This window comes from Conger conger, chromosome 18 (assembly GCF_963514075.1).
Source record: "Conger conger chromosome 18, fConCon1.1, whole genome shotgun sequence".
Taxonomy (NCBI): Eukaryota; Metazoa; Chordata; class Actinopteri; order Anguilliformes; family Congridae; genus Conger; species Conger conger.
Genome location: NC_083777.1, coordinates 27,072,832 through 27,083,076, shown reverse-complemented (window position 1 = coordinate 27,083,076; position 10,245 = coordinate 27,072,832). Strand labels below are relative to the sequence as shown.

At 47.6% G+C, this 10,245-nt stretch overlaps 1 protein-coding gene across 4 annotated transcripts in view; it reads right to left on the bottom strand.

Moving 5' to 3' along the window:
- LOC133118307 (stonin-1) overlaps nucleotides 1-5,258 on the bottom strand; it is a 27,310-nt gene extending 22,052 nt beyond the window's left edge. For 2 of the 4 annotated variants that reach the window (XM_061228185.1, XM_061228181.1), the window contains exon 1: nucleotides 3,917-4,329. The gene's annotated coding sequence lies outside the window, so the exon portion shown is untranslated. Of the gene's footprint in view, nucleotides 1-1,414; nucleotides 1,535-3,916; nucleotides 4,330-5,159 lie in introns of those variants that run through there. The other 2 variants (XM_061228183.1, XM_061228184.1) reach the window with 2 other exon arrangements.
- Nucleotides 5,259-10,245: the final 4,987 nt, after the last annotated feature.

Sequence of the window (10,245 nt, the reverse complement as noted above, 5' to 3'; positions counted from 1 at the left end):
CACACATACATACACACATACACACATACACACATACACACATACACACATACACACATACACACACACACTCACACACTCACACACACTCACACACTCACACACACTCACACACACTCACACACAAACTCACCACACACACACACTCACATACACACACACACACATTTAAAATGCACCACAGTCACAACACAATCACATAAACATACAGCAGTCATAAAAACTTAAACATAAACACAGTACATAAACACAAACATAAACACAGTAATGACACACTGCTGTTACAGCACACACTTGAGCTGCAACGAGCACACACAGAAACACAAATCATTTTTATGCCAAAAATGCCCCGTTCACCTCTCGGGGACCGGAACTTGCTTGCTCAGTTTTAGTTATGCGAGACTGCCCGTAACCCTTCCTGTCCAAGTGACCCATGTCAGCTGAACCCACTGTCGGCTGCGTAACAGTGTCCAGTCAGAAATGTGTGCAGCTATACTGCAAACATCGGTGCGGGCGCTAGAAAACCAGAGAATACAGACACATTATACTGGAAGAAGAGGCTGCCATCAGTGATAAAAGCCAGGGGGAGATAAAAACTAATGCAGAGCCTTCTATTCGAGGGAAAAACCACGCAGGGCCCACAGATGGAACTTCAGGCAGGGAGCCCTGATTCCAGCAGCTGCCAACAGTAAGTATGCATAAGCTGCTACAGCTTTCGGTCGTGTGAAAACGCTTTCAAAATATAAAAGCAAACGCACTGCACTGGGGTCTCCTGGTTTTCAGCTGTCTCACTCAGGCTAAGGATCCAGCTCCACTGTGGAGAAGGGTTATTATACGCCTTGTGCAGTCAGAGATGCTTTTGGTCTATTTTTCCACATTTCTCCCACTGGTTTGCTGAAAAGCTGGCTCATCCTAGCCCAGGGACACAGTAAGTGAGGGTGGGAGAAGCAGCATTAATTACAGTACTGTCACCTATGCTGAGAGTGCATAGTAAGCTGGTATTAACCTCAGGGTCGTCTGTGCCATCTAGTTAAGAACCTTACATTATAATGGACTCCACCAATGAGAGAGAGATATTCATGTGCTACAGATTCAGCATCAATGCACATCAGGCCTGACGAACAACAGCAACAGGCATGACAATGCAAATGGCTGACCTGAAGGGAAACGGAGTAAGAAACATCAGTTTCACGCATTAGGGTATTTTAATAATGTTGCCCAAAAGCTCCAGCGATAGCCTACTTGCACTATAATCACTCCCGAAAGCATATGATACAATGAGGAAGAGAGTCCAGGCATGACGGACGCACACATGACTCCAATAACCGTCGGATGACAAGAGCACGGAAGCTCCCGCACGCTCACGCACCGCGAAGCGCCCTCGCAAATTAAGGAGGAAGGAAGCAGAATTTACAGAGTTTTCCAGGGGCCGGCGCGAGGTCACCGCGAAGCCTCGCTGCAGGGAATCGCATCCTCTCAACGCAGGGCATAAATCCTGAAGAAGTGCCCGTCAAATCCAGATTAGCAGACCATTTCTGATTTACATCTCTCCCAGGGGCAGGCCGTGCCCTCTTGACACTGAAACTTCGCCAATCACTGAATTTCGCCTTTTTTATCATATTCCGCTTCAGCTGAAAAAAGACTCAAAGCATTAAAAAATACCAGAGCTACAGAGAGAAGCTGTAATCTTCAACTGACACAGACGCTCTGGAAGAAATACGTAGATATACAGCCCCCGATTAGACCTTTACTGCAGTAGAATTATATATCATGATTAACTAAGCTAATACCACTGCTCACGATTAAAGAGTATCAATTCAGCAAGCAGAATATTCTAGTAAAGCAATTCCAGTTAAGCATCTTATTAACAGATCACTCGGATGAGTCGAACCTATGACCTGCTTGCAAGATCAGCTTCAGTACGGAGAGGGTCATAACTTGCATCTTAATTGATTAACTACTTCCACAGCAATGTAACCTGATGCTCTGCAAGACTTTGCCAGACCACAGAGATAATGTGGCGTCTGCTAGGTATGCTCCAGCTGGGACGCCTTGATGCTAAGTCACGTTAACGGCTTGACAAGAGACCAATTTGTAATCATTTAGCCGTCAGTCGCTAAACAAATGGAGGACAGCAAATGATCCGGAAATGTAAATGACATCAAGTGATTTAAAAACCCTCAGACAGGGGTACTGCCAAGGTATCCACAACATTTGGCCTAAACTAAAACACCCGTATTCCACACAGACCTGGGTTCCTCTCTGGGGCTATGACACACTATGTTAAATCAATCTATTTATTTTTATTTATTTATTTTGGTTCATGCGTCATACTTTCCTTTGGGTTTGAGAGTTTAAATCTTAGTAGCGAGTGACTGGTTCTTGACCCTTGTCACCTCTCCTCCTGGTCCAGCCAGTTGGGCGTGGTGGTCCCTGACTTCCCGCCGCTGAGATATGTCCCAGCGCATGTTATTGCATGGGGAGTGGGACACCCCCACAGCTCAAAGAACCGGTTGTTCCTCCCATTCAAAAACTCCAGCTTGAGACCCCGAGACAGATTCTACAATTCACCGGCCTTTTCTCGAGTGGGGAAAGACATGGAAGGAGTCAATCAAATAGTGACTCCACAAAAGGGCTCTTGTTCCAAATGTCACTCGCCTTCGTTCTGTCGCTAGGCCGTTGTCCAGCATGCTGGCTGTATCCCTGAGCTACAAATGCATAAAAGCTAACACGCTAACACTTAAAGAGAGACTGCACACACAGAGATCCATTTCAGGCCGGCATCAATCGCATACACTGGCCTCGTCACACCGGCACGCTGGCCTGCATCAATCACAGACAATAACCCGTGTTGTTATATTCTACTTCATGACATATTCTAAGTAAATGAACAATGAACAACTCGCCAGCTAGTTTTCATTGATGCCGAAATGCCAGGGCAATCGAAGGGGGGGGGGGGGGGGGGGGGTTAGAAATCTGTCAACAAACCATTACATATCAAGTGACTAAACAAAAAGTGGAATGCATTATGACTCATTAGATAATAATTGTTTTTTTTTACGACGGAGCAGACTTAATCTATGTTTACTTTTAGTGATAAATGTCAAGCGGCAGGGTGACCGAGATTAATAGAAGGGGAACAGATGATGTGGGCAGCGCGTCGGAGGGCACGGTAACACCGGATACAGCTGGTTTGCCGTGATCATCTTGTCGTGACACTACGGACCCCGTCAACCGTGCAATGATCGAAAATGACTCACTACGCCGGAGGAGACAGTCCCGGGCCCCGCAAACGGGGACGATTCATCCATCGCTGTCAGAATTAGGTGGGAGATTAATCCCGCTAACTTTATACATCGCCGACATGCAAATTCAGAGAGACGGTCACACTCTTCTTCAAATTAAAAGCTATTAGGATTATCTATTAGGATACATTTTAGGATGCAATCGTATGGAACTGAATGGAACTACTCTTTTATTAGTAAAAACTGTCCTAATGTTACTTTAACTAGCTCCAGCTTTAGGCTTAGACAAAACAAAACGTTTGCCAGCCAAGCTACCCAACTTGCCAAAGAACCAAACGTGCCACAACGCATTTTGCAAACACCAAAAATATGTCCTGCCACCATTCGATACTCATTAAGTACACATTCCATCTAGTTCACCTAATGTAAAATACTGTATACAAACGTTAGATTCTTACAATATAACCCTCCACACTAGTAAGGCAACAAGCTAGCAACATTCGCAATGGCACTTGTCACATCTGCGGAACCCAGTTGCGACCAAAACAAAGTAGCCAGCTAGAGATCCAACTTATCCTGTAAACAGCGCTGCCCGCTCAAGTTGCACTGAAGTTGCTAGAATCCGCTAAATAACTTCGCTTGGTACCGCACCCGAATAAAAACGAACATACCGTCAGGGATGGAGACCGATCAACTATCAGCTCATAGCTGACTCGGTTGTGCGTTTTCTCGATCCCGAATCCCTGTCCGAAAGCTGCCAGGATTCGCACAAAATGGCAGAGGGCGAACGCCTGCGGAATCTCTCCCCCCCTTCGCAGTCTCTCTCCTCCCGATGATCCCAGCTAACGGAAAAGTCCTGCCTGAGCAGGAGACGGTCCGTAAAGGACTGAAGCACACACACACCACCACTTCCTCCTCCCAGCTGAGCGACTGTGTATGACGACGCAACTTGAGAATCCGCTCGTTAGAGCGTTACGAAACGAGGAGGAAAAAGGGGTCTCTTAAAACTTCGCACAGAGATTATGTGAAGTTTTAATTATGCATGAAATATAGTCCATCCGACACGCATGGATATATAGCGTATAGAGACACACACGCGATGGGTTGTATAGCTACATTGTAGTTTTGTAGGCTATTAGTTTTGATTTAGATCTTGCGAAATAGGTTTTGTCCTCATCTATATTCATATAGGCCAGCTCTAGTTTTAAATGCAGACGGGGTTGAATACTTCCAAGTGTATTTTCCTCCAGATTTGGGGTTTAAAATGCGTTTGGACTGATTAAAAGGCTTACTTCACGATCTCTTCAAGAAATCAGAACATGACATACTTAGGTTATAAACCAGCTATATTACTTGATAACTTAAAAGGGTGATTCGAAAACTTCACCCCATCGAGCGCAAGTTTGTGATTTACAACTAGGTTTGAGCAGACTCCGGCAAGCAGTCCGCTAGAGACCCCCCTCCCTTACTAAAGAAACGCAGAGACCACACGTGACCACGGTACTCTGAGGCCCGAAGTATGTCCCTCAAAATAAGATTAACTTCGCGCAACACTAAGGAAGTTGGTAGCGTTTTTATGTAAACATTTTATGCGGAATTGCAGAAAACCACAGGCCTACAAATTCAGTTTTAATCTTCCACTGCAGTGGAACCTACTTACTCTGCAGTACACATTATACAGCAAGCAAGTTTGTGTAGGTATGCTGACTATAACCCCAAACATTTGTAAATATATATTTCTCCGAGGTTAGGGATCAAACTGCAAGTCATGAGCTCGTTCTAAATTCTGACTGCATACCACAATTATCTCTTTTTAATGCAGTCTAACCCATTGGCTCCTGTTATGATCGCTAGAACCAGACACGCTGCGATTTACACACTGTGATATATTGTAGTGCTCAATGTTAGAGATACCAGACAATAAACCTCCAGGAATGCGAGGCCAATGTCTTCAATTGGGCAAAGCAGAGTTCAGTTTTTGCCCCTTGTGTATGCTACACTTGTCGCACGAGGACATTAATTCTCCGTCCTCTCTCTCTCTCTCTCTCTCTCTCTCTCTCTCTCTCTCTCTCTCTCTCTCTCTCTCTCTCTCTCTCTCTCTCTCTCTCTCTCTCTCTCTCTCTCTCTCTCTCTCTCTCACTCTCTCAAGTGAGTTTAAAGTGCCAATCTGCTTTTCGTTGACTTTCTTGAGACGCTGCTGAACCTCGGCACTCTGACCCACTCTGTCTCTCGTGCCTTTTGACCCGGTAAAATTCCCAAATTTTCTCGGGAGAAATAATCGCCCGCCCCACGCGCTATGGTCCCACCCACAGACCTCCTCCCACCTCCAACACGGGGGGCGGCCCCACCCTCCTCTCCCCGCGGATCCACCGGCGGAGTGACTCATGGGAAGCGAGCTCCGTCTAGCCGGGGGTAAGAGGTGTTCGCCGGGCGTTCGTGCCACCGACGCTCCTCCGCCCCCAGCCTCTAAATCCAGGCCGGCAGCAGTAATTACTGGGCACGTTGGGGGAGAGAGAGAGGGAGAGAGAGAGACTATCAATTATGTGCTATGAGAGGAGCAGGGGAGGAGGAGAGCCCTTCCAAGGCCTGTACTTTATCACCGCCCCAGAGACAGGCCTAGAACTCTGCAGCGAAAGCAGATTAGGGCCTGGAAGGCTGTGGTTACTGCCAGGGTGGAGGCTGGAGTTGAAGGCCAGAACTGCAGCGTAAGACAGCAGGCAGTGCAGTGCCCCCCCCCCCTCCTCCACACAATTTAGTTTGTCCTAAAGAGGGGGAGATGACAACCTTGACAGTCTCGTAGAAACAGCGTACCGTCAGATATTATTGAATTACACGTGGGGAGTAATAACACATCATAGCTAACGGTGATGAGCCAACGATGTCTAAAAACATCCAGAAATGTTTGGTCTACAAAGAAGTTGGTACACGGCTGTTTGTGTATGAAACAAACTGAAAAAAGTAGCAGTATAAGCAGTCAGCCTAATTGCATTGATTGAGTAAAATTGCTACACCATCACAGTTGCTTAATGATGGCAGGAATATCATTGGCGTCACAGTGCCAGAATTGACTCTGTACGCTGTATGGTTTTATGGCAGTTAGCGGTTTGAATGTGGGAACCAGGGAGTCGACAGTCTCCTGAGGAAGGTGTCCTGGGGGTTGTGTTCTAGCAGCTGGCTCTGTGGTATCTGGGTCAGCACCACCCACGGTTCTGAACAGGCCACCCTACTGGGTCAGGCTGAACAAGGCCCATTTCACACAATCGATGCGTTTTTTTTTGGCCGTCAGCAGCACGCTGTGGGCAGACTACCGTGTTTTAACTGACGTTACTAACGAAGCGAACTCCGTTCTACCCTCTAAACTGAGAGTTGCTCCAATGGACCCATTTCAGTTAAGACTGCCTTTCCCCAAAACCTGGCTGAGTTGAAAAATATTGTTATTGTATAATTTTTTTTAAAAAGTGAGTGACAAAAAAAAGGAACAAGCAAGTTTTGAACCCTGAGAAACAATTGCACTAACCGCAACACCAAATCTGCTGGGAGACAAAACTGCCTTTTTGGTATACTTGGCTGCTCTTTTTAAAATGCTGTTTTTCTGATTAATTAGCAAACATGTAGGCGCAAGATTACCCTTTTGACACCACCATCTGCCCCCAGGGTGCTGTTGAGGGCAAAAACATAGCTAACCATTCCACACAACACCAATAGCTCACTTAGAGCTCATTAAAGAAGCCCTTAGACCAGACCAACAGCAGCCCCATAGGCCCAGAAACAACAGAACAAACAATCCTGCTCTGAACACACTCCATACGTATCAAGGAGACCTCTGTTCTGCCATACCAGGACTCGCCAGCCCGGAACCAGGGTTAACAACAGCCTCCATCATCCAAACTACCATGTATAAATCCTACAGACCAGTAGTCCCCCTACCACCAACCCCATACACCCCCCCCCCCTCTCCACAAAATACAAACACAGACAAAGTAGGTCTCGGTCCAGACGTAGCAGCAAACAGACGGAGTTTGATGCATGGGGTCGGGGGCCAGGAATGAGTGCTGGGAAGTGGATGAGGGAAGGGGGGGAAAGGGGGAGCTGGGTTTGGGGTGAGAGTGAAAGACAGCCATACGAGAGGAGGCCTTGCGGCCGCCGTCAGGACAACAAACAGCTGAGAGTCTCCAGGGAATGTGCCTAAAGCAAATAAACAGAGAAAATTGTGCGCACACTCACACACACACACACACACACACACACTCTCACACAGGGGCCTGGAGTCACACTCCCTCTCACATACACTCCCTCTCACACTCTCTCACTCTCACACACACTCCCTCTCACACACACTCCCTCTCACAATCTCACTCTCTCACACACACACTCCCTCTCACTCTCACACTCCCTCTCACTCTCACACTCCCTCTCACTCTGTCACACTCCCTCACACTCACTCTCTCTCACACTCCCTCCCTCTCACGCTCACACACTCCCTCTCTCTCACACTCTCTTACACACACTCCCTCACTCTCACACTCCCTCTCTCTCACACTCTTACACACTCCCTCACACTCACACACTCCCTCACACTCCCTCTCTCACACTCCCTCTCACGCTCACTCTCACACACTCCCTCTCACTCACACACTCCCTCTCACACTCACACTCCCTCACACTCCCTCTCACACACTCCCTCTCACGCTCACTCTCACACACTCCCTCTCACTCACACACTCCCTCACACTCCCTCTCACACACTCCCTCTCACGCTCACTCACACTCACACACTCCCTCTCACTCACACACTCCCTCACGCTCACTCTCACTCTCACACACTCCCTCACTCACACACTCACTCCCTCACTCACACACTCCCTCTCACACTCCCTCTCACACTCTCACACACTCCCTCTCACGCTCACTCTCTCACACACTCCCTCTCTCTCTCACACTCTCGCACTCCCTCTCTCTCTCTCTCTCTCTCACACACACACACACACACGCACATGCACGCTCACACACACACACACACACACACACACACACAGGGGCCTGGAGTTGCAAGCACGCACAACACACATACACATGCTCACAGAGCACATGCACACACTCACACACACACACGCTCACACTCACACACAGGGGCCTGGAGCCCAGCACTGATTCACTGGAGTGCACTGCACGGTCACCCACACACCAGAGAGAGCCCGGGGCCGCAGGCTGGCAGGCCCGTCTGACTCACCGCTCCTCGGAAGGAGCTGACCCCAGGTGCCCTGTGTGCACAGGCAGGACAGCAATAATAACAAAAATTCTTATTTTTCCCAAAGTGACTTACAGTTAATAAGAATAAGCAGGGGACAATTCCCCTTGGAGCAATGTGGGGTTTAAGGGCCTTACTCAAGGGCCCAACAGCTGTGGGAATCTTATTGTGGCTCCACTGGGGATTGAACCACCAACTTTCCGGGGTCCCAGGCATGTAAAATAGCCACTCGGCTACACGCTGCCCAGTTTAAAAACATAATAAAAAATAATATGGACAAAGCAATCGTCTTCTCAAAATCATGACGGGCAAACATTTCACAAAGCAGCCTTTGCATTACGAAACACCGCTGATGTTCATGATGTCATGTGAAAATGCGTCTTACTTACAAATCTCTATCCAGCACGTGAACAGCGTTCCTCCCACCAAATCTAGTCAGAAGGCAATCGTGTGGTCCACATTTTTATTTTAGCGTATGTATTCATCTCAGTCGGACAGAGTACATGATGTGATCATAGTAGGCAGTAATACTCAACACTGAATGGATACACAAACAACCTAAAATGTGACTGATCCTCTGCTACCCAGAAACAGTGTTAGACAGGTCCAACAGGGCAGCCACTAATCTTGCATCTCATACAGTGGACCAGTGGCAGCCATGCAGTAACCACCATAGAAGACATGTGGTAGGATATCTATGGTATTACCCCCTCGACTGTGGATTATATTACTGATGTTGCTTCTGATCACAAACAGTTAAACCACATAAAACAGCACTTTAATCAATTTGATAATAAACAAGACACTGAAACTAGTTTTTTCCAGTAAGAAATAAAATGCCGATATATTTAGTACTTATTTTAAAAGTGCAGCAAACCACAGTTCTGTGTTTCCAATGAAATGAATGGAGTGTACAGTAAACCAAGTTTAAATCCGTCAGCGATTCCTATTGGTCAGAGAAGCCACCAATCACCGCCCGTTTTTGTACTGCTGTGAATCTGCTACAGAGGAAGATGACAGAGAAAGACATAAGTGTGGTTCCCTTTAGTCTCTCCATCAGACGACTTAAAGCTTTCATGGCAAACAGACACCCTGTGAGGATTCGGCCTTCTGCTGGGTCAATGCGAGAGGTCCCAGTGACAGAGGGACCTTGTTGGGTCAACATGAGAGGTCCCAGTGACAGAGGGACCCTGTTGGGTCAACATGAGAGGTCCCAGTGACAGAGGGACCTTGTTGGGTCAACATGAGAAGTCCCAGTGGCAGAGGGACCCTGTTGGGTCAACATGAGAGGTCCCAGTGACAGAGGGACCTTGTTGGGTCAACATGAGAGGTCCCAGTGACAGAGGGACCCCGTTGAGAAGGCAACGTGAGAAGTCCAGTCATGGATCGTGAATCAGGTGGTTGAGGAGGGCACAGATATCACAACTGGTACTTCTTTATCACAACGGTACACACACTCAGTGACAATTTTACCTCAGGCACAAATGTATGCACTGCACACACACACGCACGCACGCACGCACGCGCACACACATACACCACATTCTCCTTCACACACTCAAACACAGCATCACACACGTGCACACACACGTGCACACACACTCCAACATAGATCCACTGTGAGTGTGTCCCTTTTCCTCTCAGTCTCACACACAAATTGCTCTCGTCTTTGCATTTAGACACTGACATGCACAGGCACTTCCCATAATTTCACCCGCGCCCCCTTCCCCCCCTTAGGGTGACCGTCAGAGC